The 17497-nt window shown below is 35.8% G+C and overlaps 1 pseudogene; it reads right to left on the reverse strand.

Annotated features, from left to right (window-relative positions):
* Positions 1-560: 560 nt before the first annotated feature.
* Positions 561-3644, reverse strand: LOC113324588 (annotated as a pseudogene).
* Positions 3645-17497: the final 13853 nt, after the last annotated feature.

Genomic DNA, 17497 nt, shown 5'->3' on the forward strand with positions numbered 1-17497 from the left:
AGGAGTTTTTATGACAGGCAGAGGAGAGAGCGACTTATAAAACCTTCTTCACCTAGTATGTAAAAGAGAGATGTAATAAGTACTGTACTGGTTGATGCCTGAGGTTTAACCATATTATAAAACCAATCTACTACTGCCATGTGTGTGGAGGGTGCGACCCACATGTCCAATCAACTACTGCCGTAGTAGTACAGAATGATTTTGAAAGACGTTCTGTTGAGTGATAAAAAGGACAGAATTGGTCAATTGGATGTAGTGTGAGTTGGTAGTTTACGAAGAAACTCTCTCTCCCTTTCACGATTTATAAAGGGGATATCAGTCCTACCAAAGTGTTGATATCATTTCATCAATTCAACGGCCAGGATCGATGGGATCTTTTTGTCCTATATGAAACCGTATCAGCACTTAGTAGAACTGGTATCCCCTTTATAAATCATGCTCCCTTTGCTCCACTTGATAATACAACGAAGTTGACCTGAATACATTCCCTTTTCAAACATGATCTGATGAATATTTCAAGTCATCTCAAAGCATCTGATTGACAAGCATGGTCAAAAGTAAGACAAAACAGGCCCTGTGCATTGCTGAATTCAGATATAATACAATTTTATACTTCTCCCGAACTCCCAAAAGAAATAAATTACAGACCTTTGTCATCCGCCTTCTGCAGAACTTAATCATTAACCAAAATTTTCAAAAGCTCGACTCAATCGCATAAAAGTTAAATTTTATTTCACTTTGGGACCACAAAGAATAAGAAATATACTTGCCCATTGGTACAGAAATGCCCATTGGTACAGCTTCTCCTGCATTCATTGGAAAGGATCTTGTTTGGGTCCGATTCCCTTCATGCTTTCTCAGCCTTTCTTGGACTGCCACAAGTTCATCCTTGTCTTTGAAACCCTGCAGTAGCCAAATATAATACTTTAGGGATCTACTCTTCATCACGAAAAGCATACACATACAGTTCTTCTGGCAATCATGCATCTATAGGTGTATTAGATCAACTACCTATTACTGGAAAAGTCAAGGAACTACGGAAACTCGCATATTATTTGGATGGTTAAAAAAGTGAGGGGACCTCGTTAATTTTAAACCAAAGACATATTACAGCTCTAAAACAAGGACTAGATGAAGAAAGAAGGCAGTGGGATGAATGTTACCCAAGAGAATATGGCATCTTCAAAAAGCTAGAAGATGGACTCATGAGGCTCTTGCTGCAAGCACTCCACCTTTGCTCTATTGGAGCAGGTGCTGGTATCCCTTCGCTCTCTACGAGCTTTTGCAGCTTCTCCAAGAATTCTAGGTCTTTCATGCTTGGTTTCGCTAAGCTTCCAGCAAGGAAGAAGTTCTCTGAGATCTACTGCTGACCACCACAATCAAAACCCAAAATTTCATCACTCCATCCCACTCTGTATCCCTCTGACTTTCTCCAGAACTCTGCCTCTCATCAAGTGGATCAAGGGCGAGGAGCTTATCTCTCAGCTCTGTAAATGAGAGTTCTTTTATGTCTGGCTCATCGTTTTCTGAAGGTTTAGCAGCAGTTTCTCCGATCCTGCAAACAACAAATGTAACAGTTCATTAGTTAACACTATTATTAAGAGTTTAATATAAAGACATAATAGACCTTACAACATGGATAAACTCCACGCAAACATAGGGAAAAGAACAGAAAATCACTTTAATCAGCAGCCTCAAACTCAACATTATTGACCAGAAAAATAAGTATGATACCTATACAAGCTACAAATGTACAGCGAAAAAATCATAAGTGATTCCTAAGGAGAGAATCGAAGAAAGAGAAAACCTGAACCATAATACCAATTCACTTTTTTCAACCCAGTGGACCTCTACATTGATAGAATAGAGGCGTAGAGTTTAATTCTTCGGGAGCTAGAAAAAAGCGTCAAAAGGGAACATCGTCGGCATGGACACTTGAAAAGGATGAGGCAACCAAAAAAAAAATGACCAGATTTTTATATACTTTTTATTCCTGCTTGTAGGGAAAAAAAAGGTAGCACTTGAAAATGAGTTGATTATAGAAAATAAAAGAAAACTTTATAGTTTCGGAACTACTGCTAAAAAGATAACTAGGAGAAACTGATTTACAGGTCGATAAAATTAGTTTCTAGCCAATGTATTCTTTAAAAATAACTATCAAGTTCATCTCAAAGAGAGCGTAATTAAAGCCTGCATTCTGAATAATAAATGGCAATAGTTTTTACCTGTACTTCTTCACTAACTCCAGGTAAAGGTCACGCTCATACTGCAGCGCTTCATCCTTCCCATACTTAGGGGTGGACCTTGCCACTTTGAAAAAGGATTGCAAGTAACAACCGCAACTGTCTCTGAATACGGGATCCACAAGATGCTTATTATCGGTAAGCCATTTTCTGAAATAAACCAAAAACAAGAATCAATAATAAACAGAAATCAAAGGTCCTGGAGATGATTCTTTAATGGAACCCTACGTCAGATCACCAGATACAACATTAAGAGGGTACTACAACTTGATGAAGAAATGTCCAGAATTGGACTTGGTAATAAACAAAAGTTTTGAGATGTCATTACTTGTGGTTTTTCTTCATTTCTGTCATGTTGGAAACAAATGTGTGCTCCATGAGTTCCTGTCTCTCGACACTGCAGTGTGACCTCAGCAACCACTCCAAGGCCCCCAATACCACGGCGAGCTAGATAAAACAACTCAGGATCCTTCTATTTTGAAATCTCTGTTGATCCCTTGGCAGGGGTAACTAGTTTCATGCTAATGACTTGCTCATCAATGGGAGGTAATCTTGCACCAGTACCATGAACACTAACCTACCAAACAATGATTGCAAAAAAAGAGAACGATAAGAAACAAAAATTCAAATGAAATTCCCGGGGTAACTAAAGCTGTTTGAAATAGTGAACTAAGTATTACAATTTGAATTAGCACACAACACATGTAACTACACAACTCTAGCAATCAGAATTATTTGTTGCCTCACATGATAGCACTCTTGTTTGTTTTTATCAATATCCAAAAAAAAATCAGATAACCTATTATTTGTCCACTATGCTATTCTCAGTCAACAAGATTGATTAATGAACCATTAACAGACAGAGATTCAAATCAACAAAAAGGAAGTTTAAGATGCTACATTTCTGTCTATTTTTGCCCCAAATTGAATCCAGGCTAAAACAAACAATGATTATCATTTTCAAAATTGAATTACCCTAATTTTAAACACTGTATGTATCAATTCACTGAAATAACCTGCAAGATCCGGCTATTTGCTGCTCCGTTATCTATGCGAAATTCTGCAAAGGAAGGTCCATCCTCCTTAATTCCATCAACAAGTGGCTGAACTCTAATACCTTCTTTTGTTTATCAACCTCAAAACCTTATCCGTGAGTGCTAAATTCACCCATTCCAGCTCTTAATAAAACAATTCCATTGGTAGACAACCCTTATCCAACATTTCTGTCTAATTTCTGTTCTTTATCATAATCTTTTCCGATCCTTCGAGATTCTCTGGTTGTAGAGAAACCCTAGTTTGAACTTCATGAGTACCAGTCCATCTGGAAGCAGTATGAACATCTTCAGGTAATGGAGCATAACGAAATACTGCTCCATTGTCAACAATGTCAAGTGATAACATCTTCGGACTTCTCTCTTGAGTCAGTTTTCACCTTCTGGTCCGAGTCAGAGTATGGAATGGAGTGTTTTCTATTTCTACAGAAATTATTAACGAACCGAAAAAAATAAATCGCCCCTATCTTTTCTCACAAATACCGTTCCCTGCTGTCCTCCATGGGGTCCACCGGGATCCACTAAAAATAACTGAGTCTGACGGTTTTGCCGTAGTCAGTTTTGTCGGTCCATAAAGACTCACCCCTATTTCTATTAAAATGAGTTAGGTCAAGTATAGCGGAGTGTTTTCACAATCTCAGGTTTTGGAAGATAAAACGTTTAAAATTAATTATGCGATTCTCGTCGTTACAAAAATATAACCTCCTTCGCTTATAAAAGATCGGTAGAAACTACCCAAAACAATTAAAAGAGTAATTATTGTCTAAGAAATAAAACTATTAATAGTACATATCAAAAACAGCTTCCTCGAAAACTCTAGAGAATAAATTAGCTACTCATATGAAGAGATATGGAAGAAAATCGATTAATCATTGTATTAAAAATAATGAAAATTGCTTACAACGATTCTAAGTTGCTAATGACCTCCAGTGACCAAAGAAGTACAGTTAGCAAAAGTTTATTGCAAGTGGAACTGTAAACAATAAATATTACTTGTTGTTGAATGTAAGACTGCTTTCCGCGGCTGTTTCTGAGGGTATAATGTTCTTCGTTCTTCCTCTTCAATGGCAGCAGCAGAGAGGTTTGGTAACTCTTGATTCTTTGCTCCCTAGCCTCCCCTAACTCTCCGCTTTCTTCTCTGCTTCCCAGAAGGTCTTTATATACTCCACAGACGCACAAAAATCTCGTGTTCAATGCGAATATCATCTCTTCATTACTGTTGCCATATAACGAGAATCATTTCCTTCTTTCTCTATCACGCGTCCTGTTGAAGTTTATTCTCTCTAAACACGCTTATTTCACTGCCAGAAGAAGTCAATATCGTGCATGGTTGTTATCTCCACGTAACTTCCATAAGAAAAACGAGAATGATTGATTGACCGAGAAAATTGCGCCGAAGGTTACTGTGTGAGGGAAGGGGAGGGGCACACATCTGCCCTTCCCAGATCCAAATGTTAAGAACGATAAGTACTGGTCGTGCGATCTAATCTCGGGACACAACGAAGTGTAAAACTTCGGTGTGTCTAGCATCTCTCTAAAAAATCCCGAGAAAATATCTCTAAATATCTCTTCACCCTGCTTCCTTCAATCCACGTAAACTTTCCTTCTTTCTCGATTCCAACTCATATATCGGCCCTGTTTTAGTCAAACAGGATATTATGAATCCTTTGCAGCCATTTAATCTTCTTCAGCTTTTCCCAAAATCTTCACAGAATCTCGAAAATAACTTTAACCCCTGATTTGCTTCTGCCCATCAATCCATCCCAATTCCTTCGAATTCAATGCCCATATAATTCATGTTTAGTTGTAACAGGCCCATACCAATCTATCGGAGCAATTAAATCTCGCCAGAAATCTTCGAAATCAAAATTAAAAAATCTGGCAGTTGATATATATTTGAACTGAGCTTTCCCGCCAACAAATGTTTTTCTTAATCTCGACATTCCAGCCAATTCTACATGAATCTGAGGTTAATACCAGCTTTGCTATGCTAAATGAATTCTTCCCAATAAATTTAAGAGCTTTAGTCTCATTGTAACACCTTCAATTTCCAAACCCTAAATCTTCATCCATTAAAAACCAGTTTTCTCGCCAAAAATTGAATTCAAAATGTTGAAGATGAATGCCCCTTAACCAATTCCAGTGTCCCTTTAGCAATTTGGGGTATAAATAGAAATTCACGAGGTGCGAATAGTAATTTGTGGGGTATAAAGAGTAATTTTGGGTTGTAAATAGTGAAAAACTCCTGAGTGCCTTTATCAACTCTCCTGGAACATTTCCTGGGGGTGCCCTTATCCAAAGTTCAGGTGCCTTTAGTACTTTTCTGAGGTCCAAAAACCACTTTTCGAGCCGATTTCTCCATAAGAACTTATTTCCTTGAAAAGCCTTAAAACAAATTTATTAGCAATAAAATGAGTCATAGCTAATATAATTATGGGTGAAAAATCGTCGCACTTACGTGCTTATCAATCTACTTGACAAATTTAGTGGGAACAATTTATTTGTTGGAAACTAAATATTAGGTCAAGATGATCATGTGAAAATTACCTTGAACATCTTACATGATTTGTGTGAGACAATCATTTGATGTTAACTTGGGAAGTTTCGTATTGATCGATTAGTCACTTGAAAATTACTTGGTGTAAGATTACCATTGTTGTCTTCCAATGATGTTTCAATGATTAAATCAGAGTTTTAAAACTGCTACCATTGGCTGGATATAACACAGTATGTATACTTTGTATGCTAACAGTGAAGTTCTAGTTCAGGTCCGGAACTCTTGTTTGCGAACGGGTTTACCTGTGAAAGGTCCGGAACTGTGGTTCCCGTACTCTGTTTGCGAACGTCTAGACAAGGATAAGTCAGGAACTGTGCTTCGCGTATTCCTTTTGCGAACGGTAAGACTAGGCCAAAGTCTGGAACTGTGGTTTGCATACCCTGTTTGCAAACACAGTGGTTAGGTTCTAAAATCGGTAAGTATGAAATTCATACTCATGAACTCAGGTTCGTTTGCGAACTAAAGTCCTTGGAACTTTAATGAAATAAGGTATGCGAACTTGTTTTGCAAACCGTGGCATTATGTTCATGAATTGGTTCTTGTACAGTACTTTGTACAACTACAAACCAAATCGAATATGTTTCAAATAGTTCATATATATTTCTATAAGATAGTTAACATTTGAACAACTCTTTTGAAACATATTTAGATTCATTTTATTATCTACCATGATTGATTGATCATCATATTTGATTTAGAAGTGTTAGATGAATATGGCTAAACTATAAGTGTTCATATGGCTAACTCCGGTTAACTGTTATTGAGCCAACAGGGTATACACGTTTGGGTACAGTTCATCCGTATCTAAATATAGGTATATTTCATTTGTGTGTATCAAGATAATACCATTTGACGGTGGAGATTAATTGCTTAGATTCTAAGCATACTTAGCTTGAATCTTAAATCAGGAGTTCATCTAACGGTGAATATCAATTGCTTTGTTACTAATCTATCTTAGCTTTGATTGTAAGCAACCCTGATCTGAAAGATTATATATAAGGGATAACTCTAGCATCTGGGAAACTTAATCTCGATACTCTCGTGTGTCCTAGTTGCAAATTAACTAGAGTCAATTCTCCTTTAACTTTGGTTTTTCAAAACCATTATTAGGTTAACGACTTGAAGACTTCATTTGGGATTCGTGAATCCAGATCCAACTATTTTCTCTGAAGTTGCGTATTATGATCTTACTGTTTCTATCGTATTGAGTTTTATCTTCTCTGGGATTTACTCGAGGTTTATCTCCGATAGGTAAGATATAAAAACTAACCACAACAGTTCTTATTCTCAGACTCTTGTGATTCCGTAATAACTACTTTTGCTAATCAGTTAGGTTACTGTGAGGTGACTAATATTTCTAGGCTACTCTTCGGGAGTATAAGACCGCATTATTAGTGGAGTTTCCTGTTCACCTTGATTTATCTAAAGACATAAACAAAACTAGAATAAACATATTTGTGGGAGACATATTTGCTTATAAGTTTTCGACTTTGGGTCATAGCAACTCTTAGTTGTAGGTGAGATCAGCTAAGGGAATCAAGTGCGTAGAGTCCTGTTGGGATTCAAGAGGCGTAAGGAACACGACTGTACCTTAATCGATGTGAGACTTGATTAGGCCTCAACTACATTCCAGTATGAAGTTAACTTGTAGCAGGCTAGAGTCTGTAGCGGCTTAATACAATGTGGTGTTCATATCTGGACTAGGTCCTAGGGTTTTTCTGCATTTGCGATTTTCTCGTTAAGAAAATTTCTGATATCTGTGTTATTTCTTTTCCGCATTATATTTGTTTATATAATTGAAATATCACAGGTTGTGCGTAGTTCAATCTAGTTGATAAATCCGACCTTATTTGTTGGATAGGACTTGATTGACACTCGTACATTGGTGTTTGGTACCATCCGAGTTATTCTCATAACAATCAGTCTCACGGATTTCCATCTAGTTGATTTAATAATTGTATTGAAAAAGAAATAAAGCTCTTTGATATTTTTCTTGATTGAGTCTCACTTTTAAGTTGGTGCTCTCGCAATTATATTGGATTATAGTCCATACAGATTTCCGAACAAAATATTGGGTGTGGTTGTTATACCTCCCGTTTTCAATATGTTTTAATTTACCAGCAATTAAACATAGCTATAGAAACATGAATATTAATAATGTACTAAACTAATATTCAATATCTTGAGAATATTTTTGGTTTTGGAATTTCCTTGGTGTCCAAACAACCTTGGTCTAGATAGTTAAGTTTTCATTTCTTGCAAACTATCCTAAGAGCCAGGTAAACTTCATTCGTGTTGTTTCTGGTGGGGTCGTCTATCCGGAGAGGAAAGTACCCTAATTAGGCGAAATCTCTTACGTCCGCTCGTTTAAAGACTTCTGTAGGATCAAGAAGCTCTACGAGTATCGTTGGTGGGAAACTAGATAATTGCATTGTTATTTTATTTTTCAGTTATTGATTTGATTGACTAATAGTTGTTGAAACTTTGATTGCACCTAGTTTGATTATTCTTGAGAGCCTTCTCTTCTGGCATAAGGTCACTCAAACTAGATCAAAGTATCGACGGTATATTTAGAACTGTTGTTAGATTTAAAGACATCTTGTGATATCCATTGTTAACAGACTCCATCCTGTGCGTGATTGACCACAAGAGGATTCAAGTTTTTGTGTGCGGGTACTTTAAAGATAATCAAATATTTAAAGACATAAAAGATTTATCTGATTAGTTTTCGTATCTTGTGAATTTTGTGCACACATCTTGATCGAGTAGGATCCGATATAGATCTAATTTGTCTTTGATAGATTTGATCATAAAGTCGAATACATCGTCAACTATCATTTAGTGGTATTCTTCAGTATCTGAATCTGACAATTGTAAATCTGAATCTAAGTTACTGATTCAGATTGATCTTACCCGAAAAAAGAACTTTATTAGATTAAACATAAGAGCCTTTGTCAACAACTCAACATGTCTTTACCAAAGATTGAATAGAGTGGTCACCAAAAAGATTTGTTCCTTTGCTATTTGGATTACGATCCAAAAGAGTTGAGTACATAAGACTTTACTTTGGAAAGAAAGCCAAGATAGTGATTTATGTCTTGAGATTCACGTGCGTGAGAAAAAGGTAGAAGACGTAGGGATACTGAGGGAACTAAGTAACTAGGGGTATTTTACTTGGTCTCAACTATATGAAGTTGGATTTTGTTATTTGTATAGCGACTTAATTATGAGATTATTCAAAACTGGACTAGGTCGGAGGTTTTTCTGCATTTGCGGTGTCCTCATTAACAAAATCTTGTTTATGTTATTTACTTTACTTTCGCATTATAATTGTTAATTTAGTTATAATAAATTAAATACACTTGTACGTTAATCCATATTACTTGATATTGATCCTATAGTAAATCAGTTTATGTATTGTAACTATTGTCAAGTAAATATCTTGTTCGTATAGTCTCGACTTTTTCCATAGACGATCACACAAGATATCAGACTTACAGGTTGATACGAAACGATTGTGATGTATTTGGGTACCCTCGTCATTTCAGTTTGATCTTATCTTATATTTTGATCCTAATATCAATCTTCCTCCGTCGATTAGTTAGTTCTTAGTCCGATTAAAGTTTACCAAGTCATCTTTAGGTCGGTTAACACAATTGAGGTGTTAAGGAAATGAAGACAAAGTATATTCCATTTTACAAGGAGATGCATCTATGACGTGGAAGCAACATCGTGTCATATTTATCGTTCAGAGATTGCTTTTGTGTATACCAATATCACTTCCACTTTTCAAAATTTTTTTTTTCAAAAAACCCCGCTACCAATAATTTGATAACAATTCAAGTATAAACTTGTTTAGTTTTCAAATTGCATAGTGAATTCAAATCAGTCTCGACTGTATATTCGATATTTAAATCTCTATACCGATTACCATTTGCATCTGTGCTATCTCCACCACAAGAATACTTACTATCGTTTATTCAAATCCAAGTTTTAGTTTTTTAGTCAAACATTGCAATCATAGAAAGAATGAGTCTAATTGTGGTTCTCTATTGTTCGCTTCGCATTTTTTCATTCCCAAAAGGTATGTTTCAACTTTCAATTCAAATTCTCGGTTTACTTTTCGTTTTATTTTGTTCAGTTGATATCTAGTTTTTCACTTAATTGTACAAATATTGGGAGTGTTGGATGCTTATCTAAGTCGAATTTGCAGGGAAGATTATGAAGCACAAAGCACCAATGCAGCACACCTCTTCATCATAAGTTAACGCACACCAAATGTTTGAGATAAGACCTGAATTACTATTTATTAAGGGTATATTCGTCCCCCGCCCGACCTAAACCGTCAAAATATTGGTTCGGTTAAAACCGACCAACTATAAGGAGGGTAAGGTGCGGGTGATGAATTTAGCTACCCGCCATCAATGGGTAAAGTGTTCAAACCCGACCCACCCGATGCGCTGTGCACCCCTAATTCCAAATATCAAAAAGGTATTTAGAATATTTCGTTTCGGGATCACACCTTGAGCATCAAGGAAAATACTTGAACATTAAGTAATAAGAGTTTAACACATGTTCAAATACTGAAAAACCGGGGGTCTAACAACCATACCCAATATTTCATTTAGCCAATTTGTATGGACAAACTCCAATATTCCAAGAGAATCAACTAGACATTCAAACTCAATCAAGGAAAATACATCCAAAATTTATATCTCAATTTGTCAAATCAATCTGCAATCAAACAGATAGAAATCTGTGAGCCGGATTAATATGAGAAATAACTTGGACGGTAACAAAAAGCAATATCCAAGTGTCAATCAATTTATATCAACAACCAAAGGTTGGATTATCTAATTGATTGAATTATGCACAACCTGTGATATTTCTGTTATATAAAAATATAATGCGGAAAAAAAATTACACAGACACCATAAATTTTGTTAACGAGGAAACCGCAAATGCATAACTTCGGACACCATATTGTATTTGAACCCTATATTGTATTTAGACGCTACAGACTCTATCCTACTACCTATTAACTTCGGACTGGAATGTATTTGAACCCTAACCAATCTCACACTGATTAAGGTACAGTCACGTTCCTTACGCTTCTTGAACCATCTAGGATTCGGCGCACTTGATTCCCTTAGCTGATCTCACCCACAACTAAGAGTTGTTACGACCCAAAGTCGAAGACTTGATAAACAAATTTGTCTCACACAAAAAAGTCTATTGAATAGATAAATCTGTCTCCCATAGAAATACCTACGAGTTTTGTTCAGTCTTTTGATAAGTCAAGGTGAACAGGAACCAATTGATGCACCGGACTTATATTCTCGAAGAACATCCAGGTAATATCAATCACTTCATAATAATCTTAATTGTATGGAAGCGAAACAAGATATTATGGAATCACATACGATGAGACGAAGATATTTGTGACTACTTTTTATCTTACCTATCGGAGATTAAATCTCAAGCAAATCTTAGAGAAAATAGTTTTCAACACGATAGAACAAAGTAAGATCATAACACGCAACCACAGAGAAAATAGTTGGGTCTGGCTTCAGAATCCCGATGATGTCTTTAAGTCGTTAACCTATAATGGTTTTAAGGAAAACCTAGGTAAAGGAGAATCGACTCTAGTCGCAACTAGTATCAAACAGGAGGTATGGGGATTAGGTTTCCCAGTTGCTAGAGTTCTCTCTTATATAGTCTCCAAATCAGGGTTTGCAATCATTATTACCTTGGTAACAAAGCATTCAATATTCACCGTTATATGAAAACCTGATTAGAGTCAAGATAATATCTTTCAACTGTTAGATCGAACTTAGCTTGTTATACACAAATGAAATGTGACTTCATTTAGGTACGAGTAACTGTACCCAAACATGTGCACATAGTTGGCTCAACAATAGTTAACCGAAGTTATCCATATGAACAGTTTCATATCAACCTTGTTCATCTTAATCACAACTAGTTCGAATGACTCAAATGAAACTAGTTATTGAGTTTTTCAATTGTTTATGTTCTCATAAAAGTATGCAAGACACAATTGAAGCAAAATCAATTTTGATTCACTTGAATCAATTCATGAACTTTGTAGCCACGATTTGCAAAATATTGCACTCCTTAATATATAAATGTATTAGTTCATAAACAAACCGATTTTAGAACTTAACCCACTCAAGTATGCAAACGGGTACGCATACCTAAGTGGCCGGACATAGTTTGGGTTCGGCAGTATGCGAACAGGTATGCATACCTGCAAATTCACTTGAATTCCCGGACTTGAACTTTACGCCGGTACGCATACGGGTATGCATACTAAGTTCGTGAACTTTCAACTAACCAACCAGTACGCATACGGGTATGCATACTATGGTTCCCAGACTTTGAATAACTTCCAATAGTTAGCATACAAGTACGCATATTGTGCTATATTCAATCGATGGTTAATTGTTCTAAACTCCATCTTAATCATTAAAACATTCTTGGAAGATGGGAATAACTGTCTCACACAAACTATTAGCTTCAAGGCAATTCTCAAGTGATTAACAAATCAATACGAAACATTATGAGTCTACATCAAATGACTGTTTCACACAAATCATGTAAGATGTTACCAGACGATTTTCACATGATCATCTTTTGATTTTCCTCAAGAATATAAGATGAACTTGGTTAAAGCGAAAGCTTACCAACATATATTTCGAGAAATATGTAAACGAGTTAAACTCAGCTCGAAATATCAAATGTGTATAATATAAAGTCTATATAGCTATACGACTTTTCTCTCAATAGGAGATAGAATAAAAATAGACTTCTGAGTGATAGATGAGTTCAAGTATCCACATACCTTTTGTTTATGAAGTTCCACAAGCTCCCCTTAGTAGTTCTTCGTCTTCAGTCGATGAACGGCGTGAAGTCTAAAGCCCAACTACACATTCTATCCTAATCCGAGACATAGCTATAAGTAGACTATAAATCAACACTTATAGTTTTGGCAACTAAACTTGACAACAAGATTGAGATAGCAACGCTTGCGAGTTCGACCGAGCAGTGCTCTAAAAATCTCCCCCTTTGTCAATTTTAGTGACAAAACTATCAATACATATGGATTACAAAATATATAAACTTTGTAACTTCTCATCCAAATGCTTGATTTCATTGGTTCTTCAACATTACTCGAAATCTTCGTCATTTCCAATTAATCCAATGATTCTTAACGTGTTCAGCTCAGCATCATAGTTGTTGAAGATCTGTATCCATAATAATAAGAAAACAATTGTTCTCAATTATGGTAACACAATGTCATAGTATTATTACACAGCATCAAAGTCCAATTGTATCACAACTTTGAAAATAATACTATGCTATCGCTCCCCCTAGTCAATACTTCATCTCACAATGAAAACCACTCCCCATTACATAATGATCCGTAAACCATGTATATTTGTAGTGTGAACCACACATTAATTCTTCCCATTTTTGTCAATATAAATTGGAAAAGGTACGAAAACTTTTGGGATCATAATGAAATTCTCATAGAGATACTTCATGACTAAAATAGAACATATCAACTTTGTTTTGATGATTTCACATAGTCGAAACTTAGTGTATTCATCAAGGAGTTTATATAGATACAAGAAAACTCCTTCAATATTCCACAACCGCACTCCCTATAAAGATTTGGCAATTAAGCACAAGTTCAAACAAGAACCCCCCCCATAAAATGTCATTCCCGAAAGAACAACAAGAGCGACCTTACTTTTGCAAGAAAAGAAGGATTTCTTTGGACATTAAAAAATTACATGAAACATGAATTTGTATCCAGGAAACTCAATCAAATTAACCACAAGAGAACCTATGATTAACTTATCAGAAATGCTCAACATAAGAGAACTTACAGAGCCATACAGTACTTTCACATAAAAGGACTGTCCATCTTCATCCTCGTGAAGTAACATTTTTGGCGGGAAAATATTTATTCAAAATTGGTTTACAGCGTATTTACCTGGATTAATATTGGGCGACATTCTTCGAGATTTTGTTTCGCAGATGGATTAACTATGGCTTGTTTTACCAAAACAGGGTTAGTAAAATCTTAGGATTCGATTGAAACAGAGTCACGTGGAAGAAGAAGAGAAACAGGGTATACATGCGTACATGAAATATTCTCGGGATTTTCCGAGCTAGTTTTGCAGTTCTGGCGTGTGTTATTGATCAGTTGATGTAGTCTATTTCGTGTTTGAGACATAGATTAATGAATGAAAGGAAAGAACGAGGAGAGGAAACAGGTGTTGATCTTTACACGGGTTCTGTTAACTCCTTCTCGAGTTTTATGTGGGGTTTCCGGTGTCTGGCCTGTGTTTAACTCGATCAAGGGATGTGCAGAAGTAAGTTGGAGAGATTTAAGATGGAGTATATCGCATGAGTAGCTAAATTAGGGAAGATATTCCTGTAACCTGCATGGGAATAAAAAAAAATATTTTTTAATTATTATGGGGTTTGATTGGAGCTGTCGAGTATAAATAAAGTGCTAGGATGTCTTAGAAGAGCATGAAGTGTTAAGAGGACACGACAGAGAGTTTAGGCCAGAGAAAGGAAAGTTGTAGACGTCATTGCTGCACTTTCGGGTGAAGAAGAAGACGAATAATAGATCACTCTTTTTAATAGACTGTCATCTCTTCTCTGTAACAGTTTCTCAATTGTAACAGTAGGTTCTGTAACATCCATAAAGCGTTACGAATCCATGTTCAATTATAATTCTTCAATAAAAACATCTTTTTGAGCAATGAATTATCTTTTTGAGTGTGTTTTCACCATGTGGAGCTAGACCCCAACACTGGGAAGACGGAGGAAGACGAGTTCATACTTGGGTAAAATTATTTAATTCTTTTAAGACTAGCATTAATTTTAATTGAAATATGATTTGAATTAATTGATTGTCATTTAATTTGATGATGTATGCTTAGCTTAAATGTTTTGATACATCACGCTTAGGATTTACAACTAATCTTTTGAGAATCTACCTTGGAAAATCAGAGTCCATGTTAATTTTATTTATTGAGCTTTCATTGTTGAGAATGAATAAATTGAACATTATGTTATGAATTCGACGAAATCCTAGTCCCAATAACTCTCTTCGTCCTGTGACAATTTTTTGTACATATATTTTTCTTTTATTTTAGTTTACTAATTCTTAAAATAAATCTCATCAAGTCGAGTGAACGACAACCTTTTCCACTAACTTGAAATTACATCAATTTTGGCGCCGCCGACGCGGACTTGTGTATAGATTTGTTTTTAGGTTTTATTTTTTTATTTTTATTATTTTTGTTCTTTTTTACGCCTTTTGGTATTTCTTGTTTGTTTTCAGATTTGGAATTGAGCTAAAGAAAAAGGGAGAAAGTGCTGAAAACAAAAGCGAAGCCAAAGAAGGAAACAAAGGAGGAATCCAAAAGGAGTGAAGAAGAAGATTTTTTGTATATAGATATTTTATTTTTAGAAACTGTAAATAGGTTTTTATTTTTGTAATTTCTTATTTTTGGACTTTTTGAACTTTATTTTTGGAACATTGGACATTAATATTTTTAAAACCCTAAGGAAGGGTGAATTAAATAAAACTGCTGCAGGGAAGGACGACGATTACGATATCGCCTCGGCCCCTCGGATTCATACATGACATAGGAGTCATGGCCCGAGTCGACTTCAGCGGTTCATCGCCCGTCTGGTACGGGAGGTAATACTCTATCCACCCACGAATCCCCTGTCAGTGGGTGTTATTTTGTTTTGAGAATGTCATATTGGTACAATAGCCAATATAACGAATATCCAACATAACAAAATGGACATTAATACTTTCACCATAGTGTGAATAGTGGTTGGGAACATCAACCTTTTGAAGGTTACGGGTCATACCATGGTGAGCCCAATTACTATCCACATGCGCACAGGTCATACGAGCAAAAAAACCCTCCTATTTCTTTAGAAGAGTCTCTCAAGAGTTTTAATGAGTCAACACAGAAGTTTCACTTATTTATGAAAGGGACTTATAATATTCGCTTCCAGAAGAGTCCGTAGAGCAGACAACTAAGATGTCTCTAGAAGATTCCCTCAAGCAATTTATTGAAAGTGCAAATAGGATGGTGGAAATTTTTTCTCAAGATAGTCTTAAATTCTAATATAGTGTTTCCAATACCACTCTTGAAAATAAGGATAATTTTTATTCACATAATCAAGATGACGAGTTATAATTGGTAACACTACTTGTTTATATGAGGTTCGGTCATTTTCATGTTATTATAATGATGACCGTGATGAGGATAGTATTGATGAAGAATCTGAAATATATAGCAATAGTGATGAGGAATTTGTTACTCCCAATGAGATTTATAATGATAATGTTAATTCTAGTACAAATCCAAATAATTTTAATAATTATTCACCTATTCAAAAGGATGAGGATTTAACTAGAAATATCCCCGTTTTAGACGATGTAGTATTTCCTTTTCACGAAGCTAGCGAAGGTTTAGAGGAACGAGTTTATTTTGAGTCTAGCGATTTAGAAACAATAGTCTTAGACAAAGAACTCGTAGAGATGAGTGAGGATGAATTTGAATTAGAAGAATCAATTGACCATTTCTAGGAATGTGATGACCTAGAAATTAGGAAAGTTGTGACTAGTCTTTCTAGAGACACTGAAAACTCTAAGTTTGGGGTTGATTATCATTCTCCATATGCTTTAACTCTTAGAAAGGTCCCTCACTTGGGACTTGATATATGTGCCTCAACCATTGTGCCACATTACCTTCATGCTAGCTCTCCCGAACCTGATAATGTCCAGGAAGAAGTTCAGTTGTTAGAAACCCATCCTCTGGTTGATGTGGTTTACCCAGGCGATAATACCCAGTTTGACTTTGTTTTCCCACCAAATATTTTCAACCAATTGTGGGAACGTATAAGTTTCAGATGTGTCAATTATTAAGTTTTGAGACTAAACCTAATTATTTTAGGAGATTAGGGTCGACACATTTGCTTAAGAATGACCACTACTGTGGTCAACTGTGTGAGTCAAATATGATTGACGTAGAGGATCCCCAATTATTCAGGTTGTTGTTATGTGCTTCTGATTGCCTAGTTAAGTATTTACAGGATCCTACCTTTGAGGAAATTCGTCCGTTGAAAACATTTTATCTGAACCACAACTAGATATAGTTGTCTTAATTTAAAAATTAGATAAGGGTATGTTCGGTATCTTCATGGTCTGCTGTAATTTCCTTTTCCTTTGGGTAACACTTTTTGATTCAGATGACCCGCAGTTGTTCAAGTTACTTCTATATGATTCTATGAGGTGACTAATTCCTTCCGATGTCTGGCTGAAGAATTTAAACTTAGCACTTCTTGGGAGGTAACCCATGCTCATGTAACACGGTAATATCTTTCTTTAACTCTTTTGCTTCAAGCGGTAATAGTTTCTCCTTGTTCATGCTTTTAATTTTATCTTTAGAACATTGAGGACAATGTTAGGTTTAAGTTTGGGGGTATGGGAGAAACTTTTTAGTTGCAATAAATAAACTCCAGAGCCTAGAAATTTATGTTTATTAAGGATGACACTAACCAATCTAAGTGGATGGAAG

The sequence above is a fragment of the Papaver somniferum genome, chromosome 11, assembly GCF_003573695.1.
Source record: "Papaver somniferum cultivar HN1 chromosome 11, ASM357369v1, whole genome shotgun sequence".
Lineage (NCBI taxonomy): Eukaryota > Viridiplantae > Streptophyta > Magnoliopsida > Ranunculales > Papaveraceae > Papaver > Papaver somniferum.